Raw genomic sequence first — 17,733 nt, 5'->3', positions numbered from 1 at the left:
CTTGCATCCCTGAGATAAATCCCACTTGGTCATGGTGTATGATCCTTTTAATGTGTTGTTGGATTCTGTTTGCTAGTGTTTTGTTGAGAATTTTTGCATCTATATTCATCAGTGATATTGGTCTGTAATTTTCTTTTTTTGTAGTATCTTTGTCTGGTTTTGGTATCAGGGTGATGATGGCCTCATAGAATGAGTTTGGGAGTGTTCCTTCCTCTGCAATTTTTTGGAAGAGTTTGAGAAGGATGGGTGTTAGCTCTTCTCTAAATGTTTGATAGAATTCACCTGTGAAGCCATCTGGTCCTGGACTTTTGTTTGTTGGAAGATTTTTAATCACAGTTTCAATTTCATTACTTGTGATTGGTCTGTTCATGTCTTCTATTTCTTCCTGGTTCAGTCTTGGAAGGTTATACCTTTCTAAGAATTTATCCATTTCTTCCAGGTTGTCCATTTTATTGGCATAGAGTTGCTTGTAGTAGTCTCTTAGGATGCTTTGTATTTCTGCAGTGTCTGTTGTAACTTCTCCTTTTTCATTTCTAATTTTATTGATTTGAGTCCTCTCTCTCTTTTTCTTGATGAGTCTGGCTAATGGTTTATCAATATTGTTTATCTTCTCAAAGAACCAGCTTTTAGTTTTATTGACCTTTCCTATTGTCTTCTTTGTTTCTATTTCATTTATTTCTGCTCTTATCTTTATGATTTCTTTCCTTGTGCTAACTTTGCGTTTTGTTTGTTCTTCTTTCTCTAGTTCCTTTAGGTGTAAGGTTAGATTGTTTATTTGAGATGTTTGTTGTTTCTTGAGGTAGGATTGTATTGCTATAAACTTCCCTCTTAGAACTGCTCTTGCTGCATCCCATAGGTTTTGGATCATCGTGTTTTCATTGTCATTTGTCTCTAGGTATTTTTTGATTTCCTCTTTGATATCTTCAGTGATCTTTTGGTTATTTAGTAATGTATTGTTTAGCCTCCATGTGTTTGTGTTTTTTACGATTTTTTCCATGTAATTGATTTCTAACCTCATAGCATTATGGTCAGAAAAGATGCTTGATATGATTTCAATTTTCCTAAATTTACTGAGGCTTCATTTGTGACCCAAGATGTGATCTATCCTGGAGAATGTTCTGTGCGCACTTGAGAAGAAAGTGTAATCTGCTGTTTTTGGATGGAATGTCCTACAAGTATCAATTAAATCTATCTGGTCTATTGTGTCATTTAAAGCTTGTGTTTCCTTATTAATTTTCTGTTTGGATAATCTGTCCATTAGTGTAAGTGAGGTGTTAAAGTCCCCCACTGTTATTGTGTTACTGTCGATTTCCTCTTTTACAGGTGTTAACAGTTGCCTTATGTATTGAGGTGCTCCTATGTTGGGTGCATATATATTTATAATTGTTATATCTTCTTCTTGGATTGGTCCCTTGATCATTATGTAGTGTCCTTCCTTGTCTCTTGTAATAGTCTTTATTTTAAAGTCTATTTTATCTGATATGAGTATTGCTACTCCAGCTATCTTTTCATTTCCACTTGCATGGAATATCTTTTTCCATCCCCTCACTTTCAGTCTGTATGTGTCCCTAGGTCTGAAGTGGGTCTCTTATAGACAGCATATATACGGGCCTTGTTTCTGTATCCATTCAGCCAGTCTATGTCTTTTGATTGTAAATAGATTGTAAATCTATTTACATTTAAAGTAATTATTGATATATATGTTCCTATGACCATATTCTTAATTGTTTTGGGTTTGTTTTTGTACGTCCTTTTCTTCTTTGTGTTTCCCCCTTAGAGAAGTTCCTTTAGCATTTGTTGTAGAGCTGGTTTGGTGGTGCTGAATTCTCTTACCTTTTGCTTGTCTGTAAAGGTTTTGATTTCTCCGTTGAATCTGAATGAGATCCTTGCTGGGTAAAGTAATCTTGGTTGTAGGTCCTTCCCTTTCATCACTTTAAATATGTGATGCCACTCCCTTCTGGCTTGTAGAGTTTCTGCTGAGAAATCAGCTGTTAACGTTATGTAAGTTCCCTTGTGTGTTATTTGTCATTTTTCCCTTGCTGCTTTCAATAATTTTTCTTTGTCTTTAATTTTTGCCAATTTGATTACTATGTGCCTTGGCATGTTACTTCTTGGGTTTATCCTGTATGGGACTCTCTGCGCTTCCTGGAGTTGGGTGGCTATTTCCTTTCCCATGTTAGGGAAGTTTTCGACTATAATCTCTTCAAATATTTTCTCTGGTCCTTTCTCTCTCTCTTCTCCTTCTGGGACCCCTGTAATGAGAATGTTGTTGTGTTTAATGTTGTCCCAGACGTCTCTTAGGCTGTCTTCATTTCTTTTCATTCTTTTTTCTTTAGTCTGTTCCACAGCAGTGAATTCCATCATTCTGTCTTCCAGGTCACTTATCCATTCTTCTGCCTCAGTTATTCTGCTATTGATTCCTTCTAGTGTATTTTTCATTTCAGTTATTGTATTGTTCATCTCTGTTTGTTTGTTCTTTAATTCTTCTAGGTCTTTGTTAAACATTTCTTGCATTTTCTTGATCTTTTCCTCCATTGTTTTTCCGAGGTCCTGGAACATCTTCACTATCATTATTCTGAATTCTTTTTCTGGAAGGTTGCCTATCTCCACTTCATTTAGTTGTTTTTCTGGGGTTTTATCTTGTTCCTTCATCTGGTACATAGCCCTCTGCCTTTTCATCTTGTCTATCTTTCTGTGAATGTGGTTTTATTCCACAGGCTGCAGGACTGTAGTTCTTCTTGCTTCTGCTGTCTGCCCTCTGGTGGATGAGGCTATCTAAGAGGCTTGTGCAGGTTTCCTAATGGGAGGGACTGGTGGTGTGTAGAGCTGGCTGTTCCTCTGGTGGTCAGAGCTCAGTAAAACTTTAATCTGCTTGTCTGCTGATGGGTGGGGCTGGGTTCCCTCCCTGTTGGTTGTTTGGCCTGAGGCAACCCAACACTGGCGCCTACACGGCTCTTTGGTGGGGCTAATGGCAGACTCTGGGAGGGTTCACACCAAGGAGTACTTCCCAGAACTTCTTCCCCCAGTGTCCTTGTCCTCACGGTGAGACACAGCCACCCCCCGCCTCTGCAGGAGACCCTCCAACACTAGCAGGTAGGTCTGGTTCAGTCTCCTACGGGGTCACTGCTCCTTCCCCTGGGTCCCAATGCACACACTACTTTGTGTGTACCCTCCAAGAGTGGAGTGTCTGTTTCCCCCAGTCCTGTCAAAGTCCTGCAATCAAATCCCACTTGCCTTCAAAGTCTGATTTTCTAGGAATTTCTCCTCCCGTTGCCAGACCCCCAGGTTGGGAAGCCTGACGTGGGGCTCAGAACCTTCCCTCCAGTGGGTGGACCTCTGTGGTATAAGTGTTTGCCAGTCTGTGAGTCACCCACCCACCAGTTATGGGATTTGATTTTACTGTGATTGTGCTCCTCTTACCATATCATTGTGGCTTCTCCTTTGTCTTTGGATGTGGGTATCTTTTTTGGTGAGTTCCAGTGTCTTCCTGTCGATGATTGTTCAGCAGTTAGTTGTGATTCCGGTGCTCTCTCAAGAGGGAGTTGGTTATTATGCTTCGTACAATAATCTCTAGGTCCATCCATGTTGCTGCAAATGGCATTATTTCATTCTTTTTCCTCCTTATTTATTTTCATTTTGGATCATCGGCCCATTGGTGAAAGTGGGGTGTTAAAGTCCCCTACTGTGATTATGTTACTGTTGATTTCTCCTTTTATGGCTGTTAACATTTGCCTTATGTATTGAGGTGCTCGTTTGTTGGGTGCATAAATATTTACAATTGTTATATCTTCTTCTTGGATCGATCCCTTGATCATTATGTAGTGTCCTTCTTTGACTCTTGTAATAGTCTTTATTTTAAAGTCTATTTTGTCTGTTACGAATATTCCTACTCCAGCTTTCTTTTGATTTCCATTTGCATGGGATATCTTTTTTCATCCCCTCACTTTCAGTCTGTATGTGTCCCTAGGTTTGAAGTGGATCTCTTGTAGAGAGCATATATACGGGTCTTGTTTCTGTATCCAGTCAGCCAGTCTGTGTCTTTTGATTGTAAATAAATTGTAAATCTATTTACATTTAAGGTAATTATTGATATATATGTTCCTATTACCATTTTCTTAATTGTTTTGGGTTTGTTATTGTAGGTCTTTTCCTTCTCTTGTGCTTCCTGCTTAGAGAAGTTCCTTTAGCATTTTTTGTAAAGCTGGTTTGGTGATGCTTAATTATCTTAGCTTTTGCTTGTCTTTAAAGGTTTAAATTTCTCCATTAAATCTGAATGAGAAAAAAAAATCTGAATGAGATCTTTGCTGGGTAGAGTAATCTTGGTTGTAGGTTTTTCCCTTTCATCACTTTAAGTATGTCCTGCCACACCCTTTTGGCTTGCAGAGTTTCTGCTGAAAGATCAACTGTTAACCTTATGGGGATTCCCTTGTATTTTAGTTGTTGCTTTTCCTTTGCTGCTTTCAATATTTTGTGTTTGTATTTAATTTTTGATAGTTTGATTAATATGTGTCTTGGTGTGTTTCTCCTTGGATTTATCCTGTATGGGACTCTCTGCAATTCCTGGACTTGATTGACTATTTCCTTTCCCATATTAGGGAAGTTTTCAACTATAATATCTTCAAATATTTTCTCAGTCCCTTTCTCTTCCTCTTCTTCTGGGACACCTATAATTCGAATCTTGGTCATTTAATGTTGTCCCAGAGGTCTCTGAGACTGTCCTCAATTCTTTTCTTTCTTTTTTCTTTATTCTGCTCTGTGGTAGTTATTTCCACTATTTTGTCTTCCAGGTCGCTTATCCATTCTTCTTCCTCAGTTATTCTGCTATTGAGTCCTTCTAGAGAATTCTTAATTTCATTTATTGTGTTGTTCATCATTGTTTGTTTGCTCTTTTCTTCTTCTAGGTCCTTGTTAAACGTTTCTTATATATTCTCCATTCTATTTCCAAGATTTTGGATCATCTTTACTATCATTACTCTGAATTCTTTTTCAGGTAGAGTGCCTATTTCCCCTTCATTTGTTTGGTCTGATGGGTTTTTGCCTTGCTCCTTCATCTGCTGTGTATTTCTCTGTCTTCTCATTTTTCTTAACTTACTGTGTTTGGGGTCTCTTTTTCATAGGCTGCAGGTTCATAGTTCCTGTTGTTTCTGGTGTCTGCCTCTAGTGGGTAAGGTTGGTTCAGTGGGTTGTGTAGGCTTCCTGGTGGAGGGGACTGGTGCCTGTGTTCTGGTGGATGAGGCTGGATCTTGTCTTTCTGGTGGGCAGGGCTGTGTCTGGTGGTGTATTTTGGGGTGTCTGTGAACTTATTATGATTTTATTCAGCCTCTCTGCTAACGGGTGGGGTTGTGTTCCTGTCTTGCTAGTTGTTTGGCATGGGGTGTCCAGCATTGGATCTTGCTGGTTATTGAGTGGAACTGGGTTTTGGCATTGAGATGGACATCTCTGGGAGAGGTCTCGCTTATTGATATTATGAGGGGCTGGTAGGTCTCAGGTGGACCAATGTCCTGAACTTAGGTGGCTCTGCCACCTCAGAGGCTCAGGCCTAACACCCGGCCAGAGCTCCAAGACCCTGTCAGCCACATGGCTGAGAAGAAAAGGGAGGAAAGAAAAAAATAAAATTATTTAAATTAAAAATGTAAAAAAAATTAAAATAAAAAAATTAAAAAGTAATTAAAAAAATAAAAGAAGAGAGCAACCAAACCAATAAACAAATCCACCATTGATAACAAGCTCTAAAATCTTTAGTAAAAAACACGGACAGACAGAACACTAGGGCAAATGGTAAAAGCAAACCTATACAGACTAAATCACACAAAGAAGCATACACATACACACTCACAAAAAGAGAAAAAGGAAAAAAATATATATATATATTAAAAAAAAGGAAGAGAGCAACCAAATCAATAAACAAATCTACCAATGATACTAAGCTCTAAATACTAAACTAAGATAAACATAAAACTAGAAACCAATTAGATGCAGACAGCAAACCCCAAGTCTACAGTTGCTCCCAAAGTCCACTGCCTCAGTTTTGGGATGATTCATTGTCTATTCACTGCATTCCACAGATGCAGGGTACATCAAATTGATTGTGGAGATTTAATCCGCTGCTCCTGAGGCTGCTGGGAGAGATTTCTCTTTCTCTTCTTTGTTCTCACAGCTCCTGGGGTTTAGCTTTGGATTTGGCCCCCGTCTCTGCATGTAGGTCGCCCTCTGGTGTTTGTTCTTCAACCAGACAGGTGGGGGTTAAAGGAGCAGCTAATTCGGGGGCGCTGACTCACTCAGGCTGGGGGGAAGGAGGGATATGGAATGTGGGGTGAGCCTGCGGTGGCAGAGGGCAGCATGCCATTGCAACAGCCTGAGGTGTGCCGTGTGTTCTCCCAGGGAAGTTGTCCCTGGATCACAGGACCCTGGCAGTGGTGGGCTGCACAGTCTCCCGGGAGGGGAGGTGTGGATAGTGGCCTGTGCTTGCACACAGGCTTCTTGGTGGCTGCAGCAGCAGTGTTAGCGTTTCGTGCCCGTCTCTGGTGTCCGCGCTGATAGCGGTGCTCACGCCCGTCTCTGGAGCTCGTTTAGGAAGTGCTCTGAATCCCCTCTCCTCGTGCACCCCGAAATGATGGTCTCTTGCCTCTTAGGCAGGTCCAAACTTTTCCCCGGACTCCCTCCTGGCTAGCTGTGGTGCACTAGCTCCCTTCAGGCTGTGTTCACACAGCCAACCCCGGTCCTCTCCCTGGGATCTGACCTCTGAAGCCCAAGCCTCAGCTCCCAGCCCCTGCCCGCCCTGGCGGGTGAGCAGACAAGCCTCTTGGGCTGGTGAGTGCTGGTCGGCACCGATCCTCTGTGCGGGAATCTCTTCGCTTTGCCCTCTGCACGCCTATTGCTGCGCTCTCTTCTGTGGCTCTGAAGCTTCCCCCCTTCCCAGCCCCCATCTCCACCAGTGAAGGGCCTTCCTAGTGTGTGGAAACCTTTCCTCCTTCACAGCTCCCTCCCTGAGGTGCAGGTCCCATCCCTATTCTTTTGTCTCTGTTTTTCCTTTTTTTTTTTTTGCTCTACCCAGGTAAGTGGGGAGTTTCTTGCCTTTTGGGTAGTCTGAGGTCTTCTGCCATCATTCAGTAGGTGTTCTGTAGGAGTTGTTCCACATGTAGATGTATGTTTGATGTATTTGTGGGGAGGAAGGTGATCTCCACGTCTTACTCCTCCGCCATCTTGAAGGTCCTCAGGACCACGCACTTTCATTTTTGAACTTCTCTCTGTATCTAGTATGGTAGCAGGTGCTCAGTAGGTAAGTGAATGATAAAAAGTCTAAATAATTGCACCTTACATTTTGTTCTTTACTCTTCCTTGACATATGTTGTTGCCTTAATTTCAAACATGAGTGAAAGTAGGCTTACAACTTCAACATTATAACTTCAAAATTTTAAATAAGTCTATTTAACCCCTCTCTATTTCTCCTCATTCTCGTCAAGTTCTACGTTATGATAGAAGAGCAATGAATAAATCATGCATTCTAGATATTTTAGCAGCTAAAAAAGTTAAGAATCAGTTCATTATCCTGAAATAGAAAGCTTAATATTTGTTCATCACCTTTTCCCACTATCAATAATTAGTGCCTTCTAAAATGCCCAGGCTCATACACGTTTCTTTAACCTAATGGTCACTTGACACCTTGTGGGCAATGAATGATGTAGAATGACTACCACAAAGAAAAAGCTTCATCCTCCTCTTCAGGCAGGAATGTACTGGAGAGGATGATTATGAAGATGCAAATCCAGGACATTCCAGAATTTTTTTTGAAAAAAGCAAACCTAAACAGGTTGGGGAACAAACCCTGAGAAATAGGGGACAAGACTCAGAGAGTGAGCTGGAAAACAGAGCTTGAGTCCCTTAGTGCTGTGAGCTCCAAGAGTCACACAGATCTGGGTAACACCAGAAACTTGAGCAGAAAGGAGCCACGTACACAGTCAACTGCCCCAATGAAAAATTTAGGAAAGCTTGCTAACAAAGTACCGCAGAATGCCACCACCTGTGGCACAGTGCAGTCAACAATGATTTCTAAGCCTCAGTGGTAACATGGGGCTAGAGCTGAGGATAGATGGACTAACCTGTAAATCAGAGTTTCTCAGTCATAGTGCACAGTATAATCACAAGAGGAGATTTTTTAAAACAGTGGCTGGGGAGAGTGGGGAGTTACTGTTAAATGGCTATACAGCTTCAGTTTGGGATGAGTTAAAGATTTATTTGGGGTCAGTGAGCATATGTACCTTAAAAGATAGTCAGGTAGCATATGAATAGTGCTAAAGGGAATTCAAGGGAAGAGTGATTACCAAAGGATGATGTATATGGTAGAACTTCAGAGTGAAGTTAGCCTTTGAGCTGTGCTTTGAAGATAGTGTAGCATTTAGATAAAAGGTGAAGAAAGGAGAAGACATTTTTAAATAGCAGAATTGACTAAGAGGGGAGGGAACACTGAGCTTAAAGAATGCAAGGCTCCTTTGAGGAATAGTACAAGGAAAGGTTGGAAATGAGGTTGGTGATGAGGCTGTGAGAAGACAGAATTTCAGGCTGAAGAATCTGATCCTATTCTGAAATCAGAGGACAGCCATTAAAAAATATTGTGGGGTGGTGTTGGCAGGTATGTAAACGATGACATGTTTGAAAGGTTTATTAGCATTGTTGTGGAAAATTAACTGGAAGGTGGAGGGATCCATATGGTGAAAGGGGCAATTAAAGAACTACAGCAATTGTATACTCCCCACTACAGAGGGGGCCTTGACTAGGTGGGAGTGGTGACATTAAAGCATAAGAACAGATTCTAGACACAAGAGACATCTGGGTAGGATGGTGTATGCTGATGGATGTATGCTGGTTAAAAGGAAAATATGACATATGCCCTACTAAAGGAAAGATCAAAGCAGGAAAATATCGTTAAAGACCTTATCCTCTTCCTACATGCAGAAGTTTTTTGTTTTTATGACCCAGCACGTTCCTTTTAAAGGCTGTTTAAAAGCAGATCTGCTTAAGGCATACTGAGCCAGGAAATGATGCTGGTAGACGCTGGTTCTCCTCTCCCACTCTGTGCTCTCCTCATGGCCAGCTCTTGGGCCAGTTAGGTGATCATCATTAACTTCTCTAAACCTCAGTTTCCTAATCGATAAAATGAGGTCAATAATACCAGTTCTACCTATCTTGCAAGGGTATTATGAGAATCAAATTACTCTAGATTAAATTACATTCAAAAATATTTATTGCTCATCTAAATTCTGTATTAGGTACAACAGGAGATATAAAGATAAATGAGACAAAGTCTTTAAGGATTCAAACAAATGAGGGCAAATATCTGGAGGATAAACTCAAGAGTGGTTTCATGAAAGAGGGAGCATTTGAGGTAAGGCATTAATAGGTGGAGAATGGAGGATAAGGGGAGAGTAATCCATCCACTCATCCACTCATCCATGTATCTATGCAGCATTTTGGGGGGATCCTCCCCTGTGACAGATCAGAGAGAAATAATACTCTTCCCTTGTGTAGTTCATAATCTATGAAGGCACTTAGTCCAGAGCACAGGAGGGCTGAATGGAAGATGATTAATTCAGTATTGAACAAATTAAGACAATGGGTGTAAACTGCATAAAAATCTATAGTATAAGAAGCCTAAGATGAATGCAGTAGCAAAATATAGAGTGTAAAAGGTAGGGATTGCCTATATGATGAGAAGATTTATTTCTATTTAAGAGTAGGAGGACTTCAATTATATTTGAGGATCAGAGACCAGATCTGGAAGAGAGAAAATATTTAAATGGTCAGTGAACAATCTGAACTAAAGGATACTTATTTGCACATATATTCCATTTACTTCTTCTCTCTTAGTCATCCTTCATGCATCCCAGGGTTCTGAAAGATGGAGCGCCAATGGAACTCCAGCCAAAGGTATGGACTTCTAGGTTGCATTATTCAGCTTCCTCTCAGTTGTTTCCTGTCTATAACTTTCATTGTGGTTTTGGTCTTTTATGGTGGATCTTGAGATTTCTTTACTCTCTTTCTCCACTATACATCCTTAATGACTGATCCTCCCTTCATGAGGAAGATAGAGTTTATGAAAAAAACTGTAAGGTCAAAACTTACATTCTAGAGCATGCTTATAAGAGAGAGACAGAGACAGAGGCAGAGGAAGGGAATGAGAGGAGAGGAAAAGAGGAGGAAAGGGGGAGAAAGATAGGGAGAGATGGGCTGGTAGAATTGACTGGGTTTTATGTACAGGAAGTCTGTGTAATGTGAAGTGGGAACTATTGTTATTTCTGTCCCTATAATGGAAAAAGCAGACATAATTTTTGCAAAAAAAGATGATGTTTTGGACAAGAACATGAAAATTAAGCAGCATTCTAAAGTTTTAACAAGTCAGGAAAGATGTATTATTCACCATTGTGATCAAGGAATTCAGGAAAAAATAAAAGACCTGTTCCTTCCTTCCTGATACTCAGGGCCTACTTAAGCCTCCTCTTTTCCATCCTTCCCGTGACTAAGGACTTAAAGACATGATACCAGTTTTACCTCTTCATTAAACTAATCAAATATTTCCCCTCAGATCCAGAGAGGAATCTTCCCCCATCCCAAACATCATCATATCAGGAGGAATTAGTCATCTGCCTCTATCACAACCTTCCCTCAATCCCCCAGCTTCTCTCTTAGTATTCTTGAGCGCATCCATATGGTCTCCCATGACAGGAAACTTTGAATTCAGTTATCTTTGAATTCTAACACGCCTACATCCCTGCTAACTCAGAATCCTTAATGATTCCCTTCCAATCTACGGCCTAAGTGTGGCACCCTATAAAAATGCCTGAAGCACTGCTCTAGGGGGTCAGAAATTCTCCCAACTATTCCTTCCTGCTCTCAGCTTTGAGCCTTCTTGTTCTGGTCTGCAGTATCCCAGCATCTGTCTTGTTGCTCTACACTTGGATTTTGTATTGGCTGGCTCGTATCTTCAGAATGATCTGTCAGTCAGAAGGACTCCCATTCTATTTCACATTTGCTGATGGATGTGTTTATTCAGTAGTTCTGGGCTCCTGAATATGAGCTCCAATTCTCCCCTACACTGACTTTCAACTCTGATATAATTATCCCCTGCCCACCCTGTTCTTTATAGCCTCCATCCAACCTCGTGTGTTTTCTTACAGGCAGCAGGGTGTAGTAATAAAATGAATACTAGACTTGGAATCAGAAGACAAAGTTTTGACTCTCAGGGCTATTCTTTCCCAATCATAGAAACCCTGGAAATTCACTTAAGCTCTTTGAATTTTAGTTTTCTTACCTTTTATACATATGATGCTAATGCCTGCCATTTTCATGTATAGTTGTGAGGATCAAATGAGATAATGTGTGTTAAAGAACATTACAAACTACTTCTACCCTGGAAGGTGTATTTCTGGCTTTGAAGAGCTGGATGAACTATGGGGGAGTGCCTGGTCAGGCCATTTAAAATGGCTATTCTCTTGCTCTCTGTACATCCCCTGCTTGACCAGTCCCTGCTTCACTCACATGATTATCCAATCCTCTTAATCATAGGGCTTAATCAGTAACTGCCTACATGCTTGCCCCCGGCCCAGCTGCTGGTTTCCCTGGTAACTGATGAGCCAACCTAATATCAATTCCCCCTATAAATTGTTGCCTCCTTCTCCCCCAACTTGTGAAGACTGCTGCCATGTCCTGGGTACTGTCTGTTGTACACAGTGGGGTATCACTCCAGGACCTTTTTCTTGGATGTGTAAGGTCCCCCTATCCAAAAAACCATTGATGTTTCTGTCATTGTCTCCAGGCTCTTTATTTGGTCTTGAGGCTGGACAGCCACAAGTCTTGTAGGCCTGCGGGGTATAACCCAACAGGGAGATACAGAGGAAAAGATGCTGGAGCTGGTGACCTCTCTCTTGTGTACTGGATCCCGTACCTGTTTGTCTACTTAAGCACTTTGTTTCTAGAATTATCCTCTGTCTCCTACATCATTAGTTTTTCCTTCTCTATGGGATAATTCTGGTCAACATGCAAACATGTAATAGCTCATATCTACACAACATCACAACAACAGCAAACCTAGACCTCATGTTCCCTCACCAGGTGTAATTTTTCTGCTCCTCTTTATAGTGTTTGTTTCCTCCTATTCTTTATTTAACCTACTCTGTGTTAAAGTACTCTGAGAAGTAGATACCCAAATGGGATCAGATGGGTAAGAGATTTATTGGGAGAAATGTCTGTGAACCATAAAGGGAGAGAGCAGAAGTAGTTGGGAAGAGCCGTTAGATAATTATATAGGTCTGATGCCTACATCAGAAAGGAGAGGGGATGGAAGGAGGTTTAGGAAGAACCTCAGACTGCAGCTCAATTCTAAGAAAGTTTCGGTGAGGCTAATGGGAAGTCCTTAAACTAAAGTTACCTATTAGAAGAATCCTGTCTCTCACAGGAATGGACCTGCACTAACACCTCTCCAGGTTCAATCACTGGCTAGGGGTTGCCAGCAGAAAACTTGATTTGAGCACAAATCCAGTGATGGATTTACAGGGACTGCAGCTGGGGCTGTCAGTCAACTATGCTCCCTGCAGCCAGAGATCTAAGTGACACATTTCCAAAGCTGCCACACACTGCAATCAGGCTTTTGTACCTACTTCTCTGAAACTGCTCTTGTTGAAATCACTACTTCCATCTTGCCAAATCCATTGACAATCCTCATATTCAGTTTTCATATTGTTCAACTTCTCAACAGCATTTGACATAGCGGATTACTTGATTCTTCCTAAAATACTTTCTTCCAGAAAGCCACAAGCTCCTAGTTTTCCTCTTACTTTCATTGATAGACTAGTAGTCTTTGATGATTTTTTTTTCCTTGTTAAAATACCCTAAGACTCAGTTCTCAGCCTCTTTTGTAGCTCTGCTCCTTTGGTGATCTCTTCTAGCCCTGTGATTTTAAATGCCATGTATACAGTGATGTGTCCTAAATTCATATCTCCAATCAAAAACTCTCCCTGAACTCCAGAATTGAAGATTCATATATATACCAGAAAACTATTTGAAATCCTCTTGATTGTACAACAAGAATATCACACTTAAAATGTGCAAAACACAACTTTTTATCTTGCTGTGAGGATAATTATCAAGAGTGGGAAAGAGTAGAACAATGGAGACCAGTTATAATATAATATATTTATATAATAATAATCCAGGTGAGATACAGGTAAGAGATGATGCTGGCTTGAACACGTGATGTGGGGACTTTGCAGATGTGACTAGGCTACAAACCTTGAGATGGGGAACTACCCTGGATTATTAAGGTGGGCCCAATCTAATCATGAGTCCTTAAAATTGGAGAACATTTCTCAGCTGTGGTCAGAGAGAGAGCATGTGATGATGGTAGAATGGTCAGGGAAATTGATATTACTGGTTTTGAGGATGAGGGAAGGGGTTATGGGTTAAGGAATGAAGTTATCCTCTAGAAAATGAAAAATGCAAGGAACTAGATTATTTTCTGGGCCTCCAGAAAGGAACATAGCCCTGCCAATACTTTTATTTTAGCCTGTTGAGACCTATGTCAGACTTCTGACCTACTGAACTGTAAGATAACAAATCTGTGTTGTTTTAAACCACTAAGTTGTGATACTTTGTTATAGCAGCAACAGGAAATTAATTCAGCACGTGTATACTGGTCCTTGTATTAAAAGCAGGTATGGACATGAAATGAAATTAAGAATTGTGATTATTTCTGAATATGGATATGCATAATTGCCTCATTTCCCTCAGCTCACCCCCCCCCCCCAGTATGGGGCTCCTCCTCCCCTCCAGGCTTCCTTTTTTTTTTAATTTTAAAAGTTTATTTGAGGGAAAATCAAATGAAATTGGGCAGCACCAAACTGGAAGTGGTTAGGAATGCTCCACTGTCAGGAGCTCAGGAAAGGACTTTTTATAGAGAAAAAGCAGAAGCAAAGTAAAGGAAATTATTGATTGGCTTAGCTTAAAGCCTAGTTGGCTGTTTGTGATTGGCTGTCCTTAGTGTTTTGATTTTGTAGCCCTGAGGCATTTACAGGCTTAGATTTTGGTTTGCTCACATAGGCTGCCATGGCATTAGAGCCACTTCAGTCCAATGGCCTCCATGTTTAACAAATTAAACAATTTCCCCCTTTTGGTCATCCTCTTATACATGAGAGATGGACCATAAATTTAGTATTAGCACCACTCTCAATCACCATCAGAGTTAAGTAGTTGTTGTCTCATTGAAACTCATGTTATGATATCAGATATGTGGAAGAATTATTTTAGGTGTTCATCTCTTTGTTCATCTTGTTTCTGTTTCTTCAAGTGCAGTGAGACCATCTGATGTACTGCTGATGGCTGTGAACATGCATTTAAGACCTTTGAGAGAATATAGTGCACCAGGGAGACTACAATGATAACTATTAGGAGAATAATACAAAGAGACTGAAGTATACTCCCTAGCTAGGGCCCCCATGAAACAAACTGGTTGGAATCAAATAAATCAAGGAAAGTAACTGAAGAGGCACCAGTCGGTTTTAGCCAAGTATCTTGTTAATTTCTTGTATTTGCTACAATACCAGAGGTGTTGATCCAGGTACAACAGAGGGAATTTGCTATGGGACAGACTCCTCCTTGTTCAGCCAGTTAGTAATCTAAAGCAATTCTATTATCTAAAAGCCACCTTAGCAAGACAATCTAGGGACTTTTGTTGTGTATCTATGGCCTTAGCAGTAGATTCAGTTGCCAGAGATAAGGAGCATTGTCTTCCTGTGAATTAATGGAGAAAAAAAGCAAGTAGTGAAAAGGCAAAAAGAATAAAGATTTCATGGGGAGAGCTGTCCACTTCTAGATGCTGTTCTGTTTTGAGGGAAAGCACTTAGGCAATTATTTGAGTTGGGGGCTGAATTAGCAGGTTTTTTTCCCATGAAACACTTTTACTTGAAACAACAACTGATAAATGGACAACTATGATTACTCAGACTTGCATTTTTGGTGAACGTTTTCTCAAATGAAGTGAGATTGTCATTTCAAGGAAAACAACTGTAAATATTTATTGCCAATAATAAAATTTGAGCTTTCAACCAAAAAGTAGAAGTTTAGAAGATTTGTATTTACCACCATAAACTTGATAGCTTCCACATATTTAAAGGTTTTCCTGATGAGATTTGTGATGATGGTAACTGATGTGATTTTTGATATTGTATAATATGTCAATATTTGGAAAATCTATATCATTCAGTGAACTAATATTCTCCAAATGATTAATGCATGATGCTTAAAAATATCCATTGGGGAAATACCCTGGCAGTCCAGTGGTTAGGACTCAGTGCTTTCACTGCTGAGGCCCAGGTTCAATACCTAGTTGGGGAACAAAGATCTTGCAGGCCATGGGGCATGGCCAAAAATAAATGGATAAAATAAAATAAAATAAAAATTAAAACAGGCATTTGTTTAAAGATTCAGAGCTTAAGATAAATGAATGGACTCTAATGTAACAGTATGAATGTTCACTTGTATGGTTTCAGATTCCATACTGTAACTAACATTTAAGAAGCTATTAATTGTCAGGAGGACCTTCAAGATGACGGAGGAGTAAGACGTGGAGATCACCTTCCTCCCTACAAATACATCAAAAATACATCTACATGTGGAACAACTCCTACAGAACACCCACTGAACACTGGCAGAAGAACTCAGACTTCCCAAAAGGCAAGAAACTCCCCATGAACCTGGCCGTGTGGCTGACAGGGTCTTGGTGCTCCAGCCAGGTGTGAGTCCTAAGCCTCTGAGGTGGGAGAGCCGAGTTCAGGACATTGGTCCACCAGAGACCTCTCAGTCCCTCATAATATCAATCGGCAAGAGCTCTCCCAGAGCTCTCCGTCTCAGCGCTAAGACCCAGCTCCACTCAATGACCAGCAAGCTTCAGTGTTGGACACCCCATGCCAAACAACTAGCAAGACAGGAACACAACCCCACCCATTAGCAGAGAGGCTGAATAAAATCATAATAAGTTCACAGACACCCCAAAACACACCACTGGACGTGGTCCTGCCCACCAGAAAGACAAGATCCAGCCTCATCAACCAGAACACAGGCATGAGTCCCCTCCACCAGGAAGCCTACACGACCCACTGAACCAACCTTACCCACTGGAGGCAGACACCAAAAACAATGGGAACTATGAATCTGCAGCCTGTGAAAAGGAGACCCCAAACACAGTAAGATAAGCAAAATGAGAAGACAGAGAAATACACAGCAGATGAAGGAGCAAGGTAAAAACCCACCAGACCAAAAAAATGAAGAGGAAATAGGCAGTCTACCTAAAACAGAATTCAGAGTAATGATAGTAAAGATAATCCAAAATCTTGGAAATAGGAGCACCTCAATACATAAGGCAAGTGCTTACAGCTATAAAAGAGGAAATCGACTATAACACAATAACAGTGGGGGACGTTAACACCTCACTTACACCAATGGACAGATCATCCAAACAGAAAATTAATAAGAAAACACAAGCTTTGAATGACACAATAGACCAGATAGATTTAATCGATATTTATAGGACATTCCATCCAAAAACAGCAGATTACTCTTTCTTTTCAAGTGTGCACGGAACATTCTCCAGAATAGATCATATCTTGGATCACAAATCAAGCCTCAGTAGATTTAAGAAAATTGAAATCATGTCAAGCATATTTTCTGACCATAACGCTATGAGATTAGAAATCAATTACAGGAAAACATTAAAAACACAAACACATGGAGGCTAAACAATACGTTACTAAATAACCAAGAGATCACTGAAGAAATCAAGGAGGAAATCAAAGAATACCTAGAGACAAATTACGACGAACACATGACAATCCAAAACCTATGAGATGCAGCAAAAGCAGTTCTAAGAGGGAAGTTTATAGCTATACAAGCCTACCTCAAGAAACAAGAAATTTCTCAAATAAACAATCTAACCTTACACCTAAAGGAACTAGAGAAAGAAGAACAAACAAAACCCAAAGTTAGCACAAGGAAAGAAATCATAAAGATCAGAGCAGAAATAAATGAAATAGAAACAAAGAAGACAATAGCAAAGATCAATAAAACTAAAAGCTGGTTCTTTGAGAAGATAAGCAATATTGATAAACCATTAGCCAGACTCATCAAGAAAAAGAGGGAAAAAAAAAAAGAAAAAGAGGGAGAGGACTCAAATCAATAAAATTAGCAATGAAAAAGGAGAAGTTACAACAGACACCGCAGAAATACAAAGCATCCTAAGAAACTACCACAAGAAACTCTATGCCAATAAAATGGACAACCTGGAAGAAATGGACAAATTCTTAGAAAGGTATAACCTTCCAAGACTGAACCAGGAAGAAATAGAAAATATGAACAGACCAATCACAAGTAATGAAATTGAAACTGTGATTAAAAATCTTCCAACAAACAAAAGTCCAGGACCAGATGGCTTCACAGGTAAATTCTATCAAACATTTCGAGAGGAGCTAACACCCATCCTTCTCAAACTCTTCCAAAAAATTGCAGAGGAAGAAACACTCCCAAACTCATTCTCTGAGGCCTTCAACACTGATTTATAACAAAAACTCTCCAGAAAGTGGGCATAGAGGGAATCTACCTCAACATAATAAAGGCCATATATGACAAACCCAAAGCAAACATCATTCTCAATGGTGAAAAACTGAAAGCATTTCCTCTAAGATCAGGAAGAAG

The 17,733-nt window shown here is 40.3% G+C and overlaps 1 long non-coding RNA gene across 1 annotated transcript in view; it reads left to right on the top strand.

The window, feature by feature from the left end:
• Positions 1-2,956: 2,956 nt before the first annotated feature.
• The window catches only part of LOC309654344, a 62,286-nt gene continuing 47,509 nt past the window's right edge, over positions 2,957-17,733 (top strand). Inside the window, exon 1 of the long non-coding RNA XR_014260169.1 lies at positions 2,957-3,093. This is a non-coding gene — a long non-coding RNA (uncharacterized lncRNA). The remainder of the gene's footprint in view (positions 3,094-17,733) is intronic.

The sequence above is a fragment of the Balaenoptera physalus genome (genome assembly GCF_965194825.1).
Source record: "Balaenoptera physalus genome assembly, chromosome: 2".
NCBI classification, from domain to species: Eukaryota; Metazoa; Chordata; class Mammalia; order Artiodactyla; family Balaenopteridae; genus Balaenoptera; species Balaenoptera physalus.
Note: the sequence above shows the minus strand (reverse complement) of the source record. Positions and strands in the feature narration are given on the sequence as shown.